General features: G+C 40.5%; 1 protein-coding gene across 5 annotated transcripts in view; it reads left to right on the plus strand.

Moving 5' to 3' along the window:
• Positions 1–247: 247 nt before the first annotated feature.
• casz1 (castor zinc finger 1) overlaps positions 248–16,763 on the plus strand; it is a 175,482-nt gene continuing 158,966 nt past the window's right edge. For 2 of the 5 annotated variants that reach the window (XM_079674829.1, XM_079674825.1), the window contains exons 1-3: positions 248–450; positions 843–1,091; positions 2,722–2,778. The gene's annotated coding sequence lies outside the window, so the exon portion shown is untranslated. Of the gene's footprint in view, positions 460–842; positions 1,092–2,721; positions 2,779–16,763 lie in introns of all 5 variants that reach the window. The other 3 variants (XM_079674826.1, XM_079674827.1, XM_079674828.1) reach the window with 3 other exon arrangements.

Genomic DNA, 16,763 nt, shown 5'->3' on the forward strand with positions numbered 1-16,763 from the left:
GGCTTAAATCAGATATAGAGAATAAATAGTTCTTCTATTACATGATGCCATCACACCGGTTAAAATGCGTTTCAATCTCAATTTGTTCTTCATTCTTTACATTATGATTTTACCATTATAGTACTGTAGATATTAGTTTAGCTGAGGACATGGAAATAAACCCCCAAGTGGTATGTTTCAGATTTGCTGAAAGACTGATGTAATGATGATGAGGATGATCAGGTAGTTGCAGTGGACGTTAGCTAGTAAAGGGGCGTGGCTACACACGTGGACAGTGTTTAGCTTCAACTGCGCATTAGCTGAGGAGCAACGGAGTTATTGGTGGCAAAAGTCGAACATTTAAAAGTGAAAATGTACATTTTGTTCTCCGGAGTTGGCATAGAAAACCCAAGCAAACACTCGTGAAGTTACAAATAGAATGTCGTCAAAAAGAAGAGTTATTTTCTAAGTGTGAGTATGGTAAGCTAGCTGCGCAGTTTGTAAGCTAACACTTTAGCTAGCTAACGTTAAAACAACTTGATGTGCTAAGACATTAGTGGGACTTTGTTTATCCCATAGTTCTAAATAATTAGCATATTTATCTTGCTGGCAGACATGTGTCTAAAACTGTCACCACCACAACATGTGGGCAAACCTGGACAATATGTGTGTTTTAAAGTCATTTGAAAGGGACCCATTTCAGGTACCCTAACCCTGGCTAAATATCTACTTTCTTAGACGGTGGTGATATATTTAAATGTCTTTGCTTATCTTTATTAATTTAAAACATATTTGAAATAAAAGCTAGTAATATAGTTCATTATTTTGACAAGACTTAGACGGAAAACACCACTCTACTCCAGTCCAGGTTTTCCAAGCGACACCTGCTCACCGAGAAATTCAATTAAGGACTCCTCTTCCCACTTGGAGCCGGTCTCCAGGGCAGATCTTCCGGGCGACTCGCCCTTTAAGAAATTAGAAAATTCTACAATAAAACCCGAAAAACTGAAAAAAAATGAGGCAACTTTATTAATGAAAGCTCTCACGCTACTCACCGTAAATAAACACGTCCCTTTAGTTGGAAGACAGCGAAAGACAGCGAAGTACCTCAGGTAAGAGTTTTCCTTTTCCTCTCAACTACTGTACATGCTCCCTTTTTATTTCCAAACATCATTCTCTGAAGATAGCGACATAAAAAAGTGTACCTCGCTGCAGCCGTGGCATTGAAAACGAGCTCTGAAAAGCAGTTATAAAGTGTTAAGAAATGACACCAAAGGGTTGAGACTTGACGAGAGGAGACACGGTGTGAGCCTCGGTGCAGCAGCCGCAGCAGCAGGAGCCGGTCTGGAGCGACTCCTCTGTTACTAAGCCCACCGTGCCTTGGACAATGCCGGTGAGAGGACCAGCCTTTCCTAAAACTTTAATAATTCACCCCACGGTCTATTCACGGCCGTCAAAGACCGGTTAAAAATGTGTTTCAAACCAAATGTGGGCGAAGAAACGCGAGCCCCGTTGTAAAGCTGATACCAATAACTTTGGCTAAGTTCGTACTTTCAGTCAAGGCGAGCCTAAATACCCCCATTCCCGAAATATATAAAACATGAAATAGGCAGTGTGAAAACAATACTGACATGAGGTATTTTATTATTTATTCAGCAAACGTACAGAGTAGGTTATTACTGTCCGCTGACACTTCCCCAAAAGCGACACGAATGAGCGACTTTTGGTGGCGACAGAAGCGCCGAAAGTGCCGGTTTTTGTCTAGAAAAACTTAGTGAAACTCCTTTGGTTGTCTCTAAACAGGTAGTAACCTTCATACAGTATCATTTACCGTAAATAGAGGAACTACTATAAATGCAATACATATTCAAAAGCCTGAATTGCGGAAGTTCTGTCGTTAAAGATTGTAAATGAAAACATTTGTCCTTATCTTGCATGTGCACTTTGTAATTTAGGGCTGCACAGTCAGATGGTAACCGAAAGTGTAACCTGCTAAATGCACGGTCTATCAAATATGTTTTCCTATTTTTTGTTGTTGAGTTGAACAGGCTACTTACATATTATAAATAAATCCCTTTATAAAATATTAAACCATTTGAAAAAACCCTTATCATTTGCTCATAATGCTGTGCAGGTTATACGCCCCTGACACCTCAGACTGGCACAAGTCAGCCTTATTTGCTGTGGTAAATAAGATTTCTCTGCAGTGCCTGCTCCAGTGGCTGTAAGGTAGGGCTTGGGACTTCCACCTACTGTAGAACAAACAATCTGTTCAAAAACACTTCATGTATCCTGGCTGTTTGGTTAGTTGTGATCTCTACAAAGCACCACTTTGATGTGAGATTTAATTTAACATGCTTTTGTAAAGGGTCACTGTTAGTTCTTCTGTGAATTCATAAATGAGTGTGTTGTGTGCTCGCCACTGTGTTTGTTATTATATTCAGAGATGAAGATGAGGACAGGAATAGATCACTGGCACTTTAAACCCGGGGTTCTCATATTCTCGCCGGATCTTTCTCCTTTGCTAATTATTGTGTTGTTTTCAGAGCAAATATGTCATATCCATGGCGACCAGGCAGGTTTATTGTCTCTCCCGTGCAATAGCTCACAAAAGTAATTAATTATCCTTTTTTCTCTCTCTCTCTCCCTCCCTCCCTCCCTCTCTCTCTTTCTCTCTCTCTCTCTCTCTCTCTCTCTCTCTCTCTCTCTCTCTCTCTCTCCCTCCTGTCTTTGGTTAAACAGATCATTCATGGAAAGCCATCTTCTATATTAAAAATGCCACAGCAACTACATCACAAGGTAAACATGAAAGTTTTTCTTTTACTGTTTTGATGTCCCTTTTTGTGCTTTGATTCATTCTCACCAATCATTTGAAGATGAAATATATAATGTAAAAAGTACATTATGCGAACAGTGTGTGCTTTTGAGGTATTTTCCATAATACCCTCATAATGCAGCAGCTGTGCAGCCTAACTGTTGCAGATCTATTCATGCATGCAAAGCAAGCACACACTTGACACTTAAACAGGCGAGCTTAAAAACACATGTTTAGACATGAAATCGGCTTGCATTTGGTGTGATCTGAATAGCAAGCATTAGCCAGACTAACGATAAATGTACTTTAGTGGTTACTCTTTTTCTACGAGGTCACGAAAGTAATAACCAACAGCAGGTGACACTACAGGGTATTATAGTTCAACTCATTGTATTGCAGGGATATTGTACCTGCACTTTCATACAGTCTGCACAAAGAGAGCAGTTAAGTGATCAGTTGAAGCAGTTTCCAGCTCTTCATCCTGTGAGCTCCCTCAGTGTATCTCTGGAATGTGACGGCATGTGTCTGCTGTCCGAAGGTCCATCTCTAACTGGACACCAGCCAGCCTTCAGTGTCAGACCGGTGGTACAGGTTCTCATCTCTCTTCGGCATTGATGAGACAGTGCAATATCCATCTGTCAAACATAATGCCCTTCTTTCTCTACCTCTATTTTGCTCTCCCTCTGCCCTCCTTCTTTCCTAATTTGTTTTGTCGCGACTATAGGTGACAGTAGTGCTCGGTAAATCTGAGCTGAGACGTGAGTGATGCTTATTGTCCATTTTGTGTTGTTTTCATTGCGTTTTGAATTGTTTATTAGATCAGGGTTGTATGGATTTGGTCCTCTAGGCTTTTTGATTCTCTCTGTCTCTCTTAATTTCTCTGTCTCTCTAAAATGGCCCTTGAATTGTTGCCTGTAATGCAATGCTCCTGTTTCATTTGACTATTTGAGAATGTCATTGGTTAATCAGTGTGCGATGCCTGCAACATTCTTATTTCCTGCAGCCCTATCAGTCAGTGAAATGCCTCATGTCTCATAAGTACCCATCTGCATCTGTCAAGGGGTGTGTAGAATTAAACCCATGTGTATTCCTCTCTGTTTGACCTTGGCTGTGGACCTCAGGTCTTTGATGTCAAATAAGCGTCAGTAATCCCAGGCGGCATTTGACAGGCTTCAGGAACCATTACTTTTGTTTCCTAGCACATAAGCTTTATCAATTGCCCTCAGTGTAATGATTTTGTATACAAATCCACCGTACCACGACCATAGTGTTTTGCCTTGTAGGAATATACTGCCTTCAACACGTACTGTTATACCAGCACAAATGGCACACATGTTTTTTTAATCATCATTATTGTTTTTATTTTACTGCTAAGGAAATGTCCTTTTTGCATGCTTGATCAGCCAGTAGAGAAATCCAATATAATGGAGGTTCAAGGTGAATTGCATCCCTTGCATTTCCCCCCTTCGACTGGAGGAATATTCCAGAGCAAAATAAACAAATCACACAGACAACAGTAATATAGGGTTGATTTTGAAGGCATGAAATAAGTATCGATTAAATCCTGCAGTTCATAGATGAAAATTGCCTTTTTGGTAATTTGTCCTGGGTCCTTTCAATACGATGTAGAAACAGAGAGAGGCATGGACTGGGGGAGAGAGAGGGAGACTGCAGAAAAGGGTGAAGAGGAGGAATAGAGAGAGGAATAAGGCAAGTGAACAGTGAGAAAGACATAGAACAGCTTTCACAGAGCTGAGAAAGGGACATGCTGCCCCTTTCCGAGCTCATTATCATTCTTAATAAGTCTTAAGGAAAGAAGGAACGTTGAGCGTAAATGCATGGTAATCCTTACACTGGCCAAGGTTAGTAGGGACGTCAGAACATGCGCACCGTTCCCAGCTGGCCACTTTGGGACAGGGAGGGGACCAGAAGAGCACAGTTAAGGATAGATGTTCAAGGAGAAAGTGAGGACATTCAGACACTGTGTAAAGGTTAGGCCCTTTCCCCCAGCCTGTAGCTTTTCAGTGCCGGCACCACCTGGCATTTAGTGAGTAAACAGTTCTGCTTCAGACTAAAAGCAGAGGCTTTTGGCCACAAGTGAGGGCTTTGATAATTCAGAAGAAGAAATGAATAATAAAGCTTGATTAACAGTCCAAATAGGACAGTTTTGACTTTGGCACCTGTCACCACAGGGATTCAGTCTTGTACTCAAAGTAACTGTTGGCTGCAGTGCATGCCTAATTCACTGTTCTTTGGGTGTGGTCCAAAAACAAGCATTAGGATGAATTGGATGAACTGGTGACCAATTAACTCATTTGACAAATTGCCAGCCACTTGTAGTGGTTGTTCAACCATGTTGCTTCAATGGAAATCCAATGCAGTATTTGTTTTAATGTACTAAAGGTCCAGTGTTGTCAGGGCCGGTCCTGAGTGTTGTGTCCCCCTGTGTTCATAATATTTTATTATTCCTGATCATATGTGAGACATATCTGATGCATACATCTTGATCCACAGAGATTTCTTTAATTCCAGTGATTAGTTCAGTGAGTGGTTTTGCTGTCACATTGTCTTACCAGGGACCATTTTAAGCTTTTTTTTGTTTAAATATTCGTATTGCAATCTCAGAACTTATAGTTTTGTTGTTGTTACATAACAAAAACAGAGACATTCATAGTATAGAACCCCCCATCCCCAAGGCCTCTGCAGGAAAATGTCATGTATAAATGTTTGTGTGTATCTCATTTGGGAGACAACATTTCTGTTTGATATGTAATTCATTTTAAATTAAGAGTTTTGTAATATTGTTACTAATTATAAGACTGCTACTAATGTTATAAAAGTCCTGCCTTTCCACCATTTTAAAATGTGGTTTAAAAACGGAAAATACTTTTCCCAGTTTAATTAACTTCTCTTTATGACTCGAAGAATGTTTTTCTCTTTTTATTAATAATATTAATTAGGGGTGGGAATCTTTGGGAATGTCATGGTTTGATTAAAATTAAAATTCATGGTTTTACAATTTGATTTGCGATTTCTAAATTGATTCACGATTCAATAAACAGACCTTTTTCTTCTGGCTCTTACTCCAGTGCACTGTGCCAAACTTAAAATATTCCACTGAATTGCAATATGAAATGCTCTCGATTAAGATCTTTGTCTGACAAACAGAAAAAAAGCCCCAGAGAAAAGAGTTAAGAGCACGCACTCCTGTATCGTATGACAGAGTTTCCCAATGACAAATATGTGCTACCTTTTTTTTTTTTATAATGGTAGCTTTTAAATCTAGTTTAACCAGCTTCAGTGTCACATGATCAAAATGTTTCAGAAGATTTCCTCCCACACAAACCAATATACAACTTTGGGACAATAATGTATGTGCAATAGAAAACTGTGACAGTAAGATAATGTTAGCACACAGTACATGCTATGTTTACCTTCAGTCTCGAGGGCTGACAAACGATCACTTGTGTAAAAGTTGTCCTGAAGCCACTTTGGCACCAGGACAATTTGGCACAATTTGGTACCAGGAAGACAAGGATATTTGAGTTTTTCAGATATTATGCGCAGTTTTGGATTCCATGTTGGAATGCAATTCGATTTGGGGCCTAGTCTCCAGCAATATATTGCTGATGTATTTGACTTGTGATGATGACTCTACGAGACCCTCCTGGGAATAAGTTGGCTTAATAGGAAGATGATAACAGTCAAATAAGCAAACTCAATTGGAGCTGATGGTGTAACGTGGGGGTGCCCTTTTGTCTTGTTCAGTGTAATGCCATCTCTGTGCCTTTCTGTCATGTAAGGATGATTTACCCAGAGACAGATGTTCTTAGACCTTTGCTCAGGAACCTGCACGATTTGGTTCTATTTTTTGCCCTTTTAAAGGTTAAGGAGTAAAACATGTCAGCCTTGTTTGATTGCTGCGCATCAGTTGTTCTGTACTGTCTGTCGACTTTAGAGCCGCACTGGTCGTGAACTTAACTCTTGACTGGGCTGTTATGTCACACATGGAAGAGTTTTTTTTTTAGGAACACTTTCTCTTCATCATTCTCCTAATCTGACTGCATTTTGGTTGGCAACCTGCTCACTTACTACCCCCTCCCCCCCACCCCACCAACCCTCCAACCCCCTCCAGGGAGCCTTGGGAGGCAGAGAGCCATCACCATGGTGATCTGAACACAGTTCCCTCACACACCGGTCCATTGTGACTGGCATGCGTTGAGGTGAGAGGGAAGAAAATGTCACAGCAACAGGTTTTTTTGTGTTTTTGTTTTTGCCTCAATTCTCGGTGGGATTGTGCGCAGATCCATGCGCTCAGTTACACTGCAGGGACTGCCGGAGCGACTGTGGTGGTTAGTGGAACAAGCTGACTGGAGAAATACACACAGTGACATGGAAGTACACTGTAAAAACGTATTCATCCATGTTTGTTTTCCTTTTTTCTGTGATCGCGTTTAGCATCAGGGCAAGAACACAAAGGAAGCGTCATTGTTATTATCTGATTAAAACTGTTTGCAAATTCTGCCAATCGTATAGCCCAAAGTAAAACAAATAAACAAATCCTCTCAGGGTTTTAAAATCATTTAATGTCATTCTAAACTTGGTTTGAAACACATTTTCTTTTTAATTCAATCTCTGTCGGATTATTGCCAATTGGAAGATGAATTAAGTTGTTTAATATGGCGGGACCTTTACAAACAAACTCTTTGATGTGTCAACATATAACCCTATGCTCTTAGTAAAGATACTTTAAGATAGAGTTGTTTTATCGGTCACTATAAGACAGAAGGAATTTTACTTTTTCCATACTTCACTTTACTTCTGCCGCTGCGGCTTATGATTAGCTTATGGTAATGCCCTTTGAGCTCTCAGTCTATGTAGGCCTTTGAACTGTCTTGATCCAGGCAACATGCTATTGGCTACAGGCCTTGGAGAGGGAAGTGGGCTTATTTTGTGGCATTGAAGAGGAGGACCAGATTTTGCCCCCAACCCTGAAGAAGATGTGTGCTGTTTCTATGACAGGTCCTGGGTCGCCCGGAGTCTCAGAGGTTGGGAGGGAGGGTCAACACGTGCCAGAGGGAACAAGGGTGGCTTCAAACACACAACCATAACGTCTGGCATAGTGTCTGGGCCTCCTGGCCTCTGCTCCATGTAGGACTCCCCCCTATAGCTCCTATGATATTCAGTATCAAAGTGATAGTCTTTTCTTATCTTAGTATTTGTATACATACCTGCATTTCTTTGTTTGTTTCAAAATAAGTTATGCAGTGTGTATACTGCAATCATCACTCCCAGCTGTTTTAATATGCAAGAACCAGAAGTCTCATTAATATTTTGTTGATATGTAGCTATAGCAGTCAGGTCTTTTTGTGCCAAGTCCGTAAGAGTCTGTCTGCCATCTCCGTTCCCTGAGCAGATGCAAAGGTGCAGCTCCTGTGAGATCCTTTTATGTTTCGAGACCTCTCCTTGCTCCTTTGACTGTGACCTCAGCCACAGCGCAGCTCTGTCTTAATCAGCTCTTTGCTGTAATCCCACTTCAGAATTCCTCTTGGCTAAGGGAGTAAATAAAAATTTCAGCGTTTATTAGAATACAGCTTGCCAGAAGGGACTCCGCTCTCCTCTCCTATAGCCGCTTCAGTAATTAGCAAATTGATTAGGAGAACTTCAACACACCTCCTTGGCTCTTGTCTCCCCATTCTAGGACAATATTGCGGTGCCATGGGACAGCGTAAATATTTTAAGGGAAACCCTCCGTGAATCTCATTAAATGGCTATGGGGCAGAGCAGCTGTCTCCTGCTGAAGGTCCCAGCCAATTTTCTAAACAATGATTAAAGAAAAGTTTTGGATTATTTAAACATGCTGTGTCCTGTGGGTTTCTTCAGTCCCACTGAAGACCTCTGTGATTCCCTCAGTCCTCCGTGCCAGGACCGCTCCCCTCCCTTTGGATCTATTAGTTTGAAATCGTTTGGGTGATGACTCTTTGAAAGTGCTGGTCATTCTGGGATGCCATGTTCAAAATGCAACAAAGACCTCTCTTTTATGCACAAATGCTAATTAAAAATTGTACCCCCCATCCCCAGGCTGCAGAGGGAGAGACTTGGTAGCAATTTGGCAGATAATCAAATTGCATTTTAAATGGAGCCGTTTAAAGATGACTGGGGTCTGCTCACAGGAAGACACAGTGGCACGAATTAAGCTTGAATAGGCTGCTACTGTATGTGTAAAGGGGAACGATGCAACACAACTCGCATAGACGGAATTGCATTTAAGTAAATATGCAACATGCTAAGTTTTATTTTCATTTTTTTCATTAGAAAGGAAATCAGGTACTCAATCCGATTTGTTTTCTCCAAATCTATGCATGCAGGAAATTCTGTTTTTCTTTTAATTATGATTTCCCTCTTGTTAAGTGGCCTTTTTTTCAGTTATCTGTCGTCAAAATTTTGCCAATTAAGTGAAAATGCTAATAAGACATGATTTGTTAACAGTTATGGTACCTAGGAAACGTTTTGTTCTTAATTTTAGATTTTCAGCCTGACAGAAATGGCAAACTGTGTGGAAAGTGTTGTCAAAAGCTATGTTTGTCTACACAATTCTGCGCTTAGAAGCTGTCCCCCCACATTTGGTATACATCATTAAGTTCCTCGTCGCCCATCAAATTGTTTATTCACGCAGCATTCCAGTGCATATTAGAGACATCTCGTTAGCAGAAAGCAGAAAACTGACACAAACATTTGGAAAACAGGCCTGAATTGTTTATCTCCCAGAGTAAGTAGAAAGTGTGATTCTCATGAAATGATAGAACTGGATCAAACATGCAGCTTCTAAAGCCTTTTTTTTTATCATCTCTCTCTCTCTCTCGTGTTTAGTTTTCAACACCATTCTTTCTCGGGTCACATTTCCTCTAAAGTTGAACATTAATTACAAGACCAATACAGCCATCACAACTGTTTCATATCCATAAAACCCCATTATGGACAGCACAACAAGTGATGCTTGACTTGTACGTTTAAAGGGTTCTTAATTGGCTGTGATTTGCCGGCTGTACAGCAGTAACTGGGGTAGTGGCATAATGATCCTTCTTGGATGATACATTACTTTTTTGGCAACTTAATGCACCTTAACGCTGCATCTGTCCTCTGTTTAAAGTGTTGCCCCCGTCTCCGCAGCATCATATTAGACCGACATAACAATGTCTTTGATCCGCTCACTACAGGTTGCTCTTGAGTAGATGTAATGTTGACCTCCTCCACCTTTACTACAGAGATCCACATCTAGAGAAAGCCCCATGAGGTATTTCACAATGATCCCCTAAGGCAGTCTCTCTGTTTTCACTTTAGATTGAAAAGCATCTAGAGAAATGTGAAGCACCAAAGTGTCTCTGTCCCACTCTACTCGATGCTCATTATTGAAGCATTTATCAGCACCCTAGGCCAGCAAAAATGGTAAATACATCTATTTTGATTTCCTGATTTAATAAGATTACACTTAAAGAAAGTTTTTCTGATCAAGTTGTGTTTACTAATGCTGGAACATTGTCATGAATCCCTTTAAACTGCCTTTTTAATGTTTAAATAGTTTCAGTTATGCAATTACATTTGTATCGAATAACTATTGAACTTCGATACAAACTAAGACTATTCAGTGTATTCTGTCTGAGAATTGCTTTATTTTAGCTTCTGTTTCTATTATACTTCTGCTGCATTGGATTTGTATAAACATGTATTATTCCTTTGGTACATTTACAAAAATCCATATCGTTATCTCATAGTCGGCATTTTTATAAACATGCAGCTTTTTTGATAATAAGCATAAAGTAGATTTGTTTCCTAAAATGAAAGCATCACATAGGAGAAGGCATCCTAATTGGACCAATGCAATCCCTGTCTTATGATGTTGATTGACAAATATTGTTGCAATTTAATGACACAAGAGGGATTTGATTGATCAAGTGGATGACTGATCATAAAGCTGCAGTCAATATTTGACTGTAGCTTTATTTCCTGTCTTCACATCAGCGTGGCAGGATGTCTGAGAGGTATGGTTAGACACACAGCTCTGACAAAACACTTATTTACTCTTCAGTCTCTCCTGAGCATGATGCTGCGGCTGCCTCTGTTTGCCATACAGTAAATAATAAGCCATGATGCGTGAATGAACAGTCTTAGTGTATTTATTCAGTCGGAGCAAAGAGTATTGGTTAAAGCTGACCAATTTCAGTGTAGTTGGGATGAGAATCTCCTTGTAATTACTGGACTGTGTGGATTCTGGGCTCCCAGTCCCCCTGCTGCAAAGTATGGCATTAAAAGTCTCTTTTATTTATAGAAATAAAATGTTAGCTTCAGAGACAATAGACTAGTTCTGTTTTACGGTACAGTACACTTTATCTTTTTAATAAAAATGCCTGACTTGGTGAAAGTTTAATTAATAAGGGACTTAAAGCTAGGGGAATGAGCAAGGGAGTTGGGTCTTTAAGGGGGTACTTATTTTTCCATCTGGGCTATCCTCCAAAAAAACTGTCAATTAGTGTGTTAAGCTGAAGAGACAAAAAACGTCATTAGTTCTTGCAAAAAGAATAATGGGTTTTAAAGGTTTTGCTTCAGACAAGGCCAAAAGCACAAGAGTGAGTCTTACGTTTTTTCATTTCCTTGCTGCAATCATTAAAGTTTGAGGAAAGCTGTATTGTTCTAAGGTGCATGATTGAGGAAGCAGACACAGTGGGTTGTTTTTCGAAGTATCTGTGTACGTTAATTGTCTGAGATAAGACAAATAAAAAGAGTTGTATTTGGTGGAGTGAATCACAGTGTGGAGAATATATTATTTTTCATTTTTGATAGTTTCCTCGTTAGCAAGCAGTGCTGATGATTTGGCTATGCTTTTGAACCATGATTACAGTAGATGTCTCAGTGTATTATCTTTTATTGCAAGCGGCGGAGTGTACTGGCTTTCCTTATGCAGGAGTGGCCTTGTTTTAAAGCACTACCGTATATATGAACACTTTGCCAAGGTCCCTAACCTGCCATGTTCAGTCGTCTTATGCAGTTTGTAAACCTGGCCACATGCTCCAAACAAATAGGGCTCTCCATTTCACTTCTTCTACTGGGTCGAAAAAAAACAACAACAATTAAATCATAGGGCAAGGTTATACGCTAAATTGTTCAGAACTGCTGAAACTCAGAGCCATTGTTAGAGGAAACACATTTTGTGTAGCGCAGCTATCGGAGAAGTTTGATTTGAAAATGTAAGTTATCTAAGTAAATAGAAACCACAAATTCATTTTAATTACTTATCTTTACATTTTTCAATTTTAATTATTAAAGATATCCCCACCATTGTGTTGGAGATATTTAACACTCATGTTGATATTTAAGATGCTGGCTACAGTTCAAACATGTATTTTTAGATCATTCATACCAAGTTATTGTGCTGATGCATTAATACAACATAACATAAACTCCAACTCTCCAAAAACGATACATATAATGGCTCTTTCTACAAAGGTAGAGGTATAGCCCTCATCAAAGTGTTAGACCATTACGAGTAAAATGCACTTCACCTTGAAGTAATACTTAAGTAAATGTTTAAGGTAACCTGTCAGTGAGCAGGGTCCTTTTGGTAATGAACTTCCTACCTTTCAGATGGCCATTTGAATGGTCTTTAATGGGGGGAGAAAGTGTGACAGTGGTGCTTAAAAGGGGCTTACATAACTGGTCATAGAGCAAGAGGTTTCAGGCGTGGAGCCCAAAAAATGTCGTTTACTTGTGCCACACACAACAGGAGATGGCTTTTGCATCACAGTGTGAGTGCTAGTAAATGATTGGTTACAGGAGATTCTCCAATAAATTAATTGTTTCCACTTCATTGTTAAGTATGTGCTACTCTTCCAAATCGAGTGCTGGTACTTGGTTATTACACTTTAATAGCTCGCTTGCCAAACTAACGATATATTACTCCATGTGCTGGCTCAGATCAGAGAAGATGAATTGGCTATTAATTAGAGTTGCACTGAGAGGGCACAGGGGAGAGACTACTCATAGCCTTGCAATCAGTGTCAACTGGGGCCCTTTTCTGACTAGGACAGCCAGGGCAGGACCAGGTCACTCAGTGTTACCCTGGAACCCATTGGGTCTGGTGGGAGAAGCTGCATCAAACATGGCCACCATCTTGTCGAGTCAAACAGAGGACAGGACAGTTTAACATCGCCCAGCTGCAAATCCATCTGATGATTTGAGTCAGGAGTGTGAACAGTATGGTAGAGATGCGTGGGAGGTTGTCTGGCTCCATGAAGTTCCTTAACAAAAGCCTCACGTTCGAAGGACTTTGAATTACAAAGTTATGGAGGAAACATTTGACGGGAGAGATGATTTGCAGGGAATATTATTGTTTGGCTCACTTTTCTTGTGCAGCCTCTGAATTAGCCCTTTTATCACAATTAATTAAGCTTGCCTATAGGAGATGTTCCATCTTGAGCTCATCCACACAGGATAAATAAGTCAAAGCAGCAGGATATATGTCCTTTTATTGGCTGACTTGATCTCGGAAGCATCTGTAGTGGGGGGAAGCTGTCTCTGCGGTGCGACTTTGTGGAAGAGTCTTTGCCATCACTCACATTGAATGCTTCTTTTATGACTCGTTTTGTTAAAAACCTCTTTTTTTAATGCAAGGTATCAGGAGTTATGGCCTGTCTATGCAAATTAGGAAATTTTGACAGTTTGTTATTCATGTCATCGCCTTTTTAAACACTTAAAGGCAATAAATTCCACCGTGACAGGCTGCTCCGAAATTGCCACTAAATATTATTAAATATTTTAACAAGTTCCTTGTAAATAGGCCTTAAATGTTTGAACGATGGGCAGGAAGAAAAATGGCTTTGCATCAACTTATTAGAGGCTATAAAAGTGGCAGTGATTTATCATAGATGTGGAGCAACTCAGGCCATCTTTTGTTTTGTTTTGCGTATTCTGTTGGCTTGCTTTGTCCTGATGTGTGCACATCAAGGAGAGAAGCATCATGTTAAAAGCCTGCAGTCTCACAAGTCATGACAGTGTAGGCGTCATATATTGTTGTGCCTATGGTGTTTGAAAGGCATTGATTTATGACGACAGCATTTTAAAGTTTTAAAGCTTCTCGTACCCATTTACAGTTTTACATTTGGTGATATCACGGGTAAGCGTGTTTATCAAGAAATCCACTTTATTTGATGCACAGATTTGATATAAACCTGTATGTCTGAGATAAGTGTTAATATTGTGAGCTTTTAGCTATTTTATTTGTTTCTTACACATTTAAAAGACCACATTTTCAAAGGTTAAATGTAAAATCTGTATATTCTAATATCTATTTAAATAATCTCAATTGTTTTGCAGAAGCGAATGTCGTCTGTCTCTGCCTGTCAGACTATCTGTAGCACTGTAATGCCCTGTGACACCGATCACAGAGAGCTTGTCATCCTTCAGTATCATCCAGAGTTCTGCTTGGCTGTATTACTGTCCGTGACAATGATGGTGTTGGTTTGATGCGAGTCAGAGCAATCCTGTCTGCCGTGTTACTTCTAGATGTATAACAATCAATACTTTTCTCTGATAACGTTAGTCTCAAATCTCTTTAATTACAAAGTCAAGCTCCAAAGAGAAACTGAACTATCTAAATATAGTGTGAGATGTGACACAGTCTTGTGGTTTGTGGTGCACCTTTCCGTCGGTCAGGGCTGGGAATTGAGCACAAGATCAGGGTCATTCAGAGTAACACCACCGTCTTCCAGAGGATTTATGTTTTACACCGGCAGTACGCAGATTCCTTCATCAGCCACATTCCAGCTTTTAGATTCAGAAGTCAACTTTTTTTCCTGACTACCCTATCATTTTGTGACTTCGAGTGGTTTCTTAATTTATTGCACTTCAATTAAGATCAAGTTCAACTCCATGTTCTTTATGAACTCTTAAGAGAGTAAATGATGTTGGCCAGCAGCCGCAAAGACATAAAAGAAAGAAAGAGGGAAAAATTCACCACTTTGCACAATTACAAGACACACAAATGTATGAAAACAATCTCTTATAAAAAAGTGCTGACTGTGCTTTTACCTTGTTTGAATACGTACTCTCATTGACAGAGAGATGGACGGATATCAAAAAAGCCCGGTGCATATGCCTGGGCTTTTTCATAGCATGGGTGTTCATTGTTTGCTCTTTTGTCACTCGTCTGTGTAATTCACATATTGTATGCAGACCTGGCTGGCACCTGTTACCTTACATGTGTTGGAAGCTGCTTCATGTCTTCAATGCGCCAGAGATACACAGCAGGCACAAGGAAATAACTCACAACTGCACAACTGGTCCTGGTCACAAATGAAAGGATATGACATCCATTTTTTAAGGTGCATAAACTATTACCCTAAATATAACGTTTTATGCTTTAATTGTACTGCAACATTTTAGTTCTGGGGTCTGATGATATGGAGTGGCTTTCTAGACGTCTTGATCAGTGATTAGGTTTGTTAGATTTAAAAAGTATTCTTGCTCCATGATCCCTTTCTTTTAGGTGTACAAAAGGTAGTCATGTAATCCAGAAACCCCGCTCTGTTTGGTTAGAAGTCTCTTCAGTATTCTACAATTCTCAGTGCTGTCCGTGCACATCACTCTTAGTGGTTAGTGTGACGTGACGGCTGCTATGTCAGCAACACGGCACATCTCTGTTCCCCTCTCCGGAGCCCTCTGTGAGTTTTCCCTGGGGTTGGCAGAATACGAGTGCCCCCTTGTCTGACTGGCTATAACCTTGCCACCAGCTTGTGTGTGCATGTGTGTGTTTTTTTCTAACTCTAAAGACTTGAACAATGATGACTCAAGCCACGCAGAGGACACCTCAGGGAAAATACAGTGGAAATAAAAATAACAAGTGGATTTTTGACTGCAGTCAGATGTGAGAGGAGGAACGCTGGCACTCGACTAAAAGCCTGAGCAGATTCTGCCCCCCCGGTTCATTAGATTAGGCTGTCTCGTGTTCAGGAAGTGCTGAAAGGCACTGCCGATTGTATCTACACAAAATGCTGTCCTTACGTCCAGAGACAGTTGCCAGTCCCAGTCTTTGAAATTCCAAAGTAGTTCTCAATCCAGTTAAGGAGTGATATGTGTGTGTCTTTGTGGCCCTCCTGCTGAGGGTTCTTATTAGAGGGGTTAAGTATGGGGATGCCTGTGTTGATATTTCTGCGGTTGCTCATCTGCGCACCGCACATGAATTTCTCTAAATTATTTATTTTCCTGACACCACCATATGGTGCTGTAACTTGTTTGTCTTGGAGCATGCTGGAGAAATGCAAGACCGAGGCTGGATTACTTCTTGTGTGTATACATGGGAGACTCTCTTCAAACAATGCCTGTTTTTTGTTATTTATCTTGCTGGCTTGGCTTTGTTGATGCAATTCTATGCAACCCTCTACACGAGTTCTCGTCTCATCTACGTGAGAGCAAAGAGATAATAAACATAATTGGGCCAAAATGTGGAGATGTTTTAAAGAGATGCACCGGGGCCTCTGCCATGGGTCTGCCGTTGATGGGCCAACTGAATAAGAAGCTTGAAGGACCCTGCAAAAATGGGGTCCTGATCTTCTTTGAAATGCCACAATTAATTGCTATGCGTTGTCCCCAATGCATGGATGATTAAATGTGCTCCTAAACTGCCCTGATTTGTGGGGGCACCTTGCCGATTTTATTTGCCACTGTTAACATTTTCATCCCTGCATTATGCATGGTGCTGTGGGGCAAGGAAGTGCTGCAAACAAATGGCCTGAGGGATCGGCGTAAACACAGCGTGCCATAAGGGGGAGAAGACTAACAGTTCAGCACCGCCTCCCTCAGCCGGTCTTCTTCTGGCAAACTAGACAGCCCCTCTGCAGCTCCGCTGTAGCTAAGCAGAGAAATACAGCGTACTAATCAATGTCAGTTACCTCAGGTATTCAACAATGTTGACTGTATA

The sequence above is a fragment of the Notothenia rossii genome, assembly GCF_949606895.1.
Source record: "Notothenia rossii genome assembly, chromosome: 4".
NCBI lineage: Eukaryota > Metazoa > Chordata > Actinopteri > Perciformes > Nototheniidae > Notothenia > Notothenia rossii.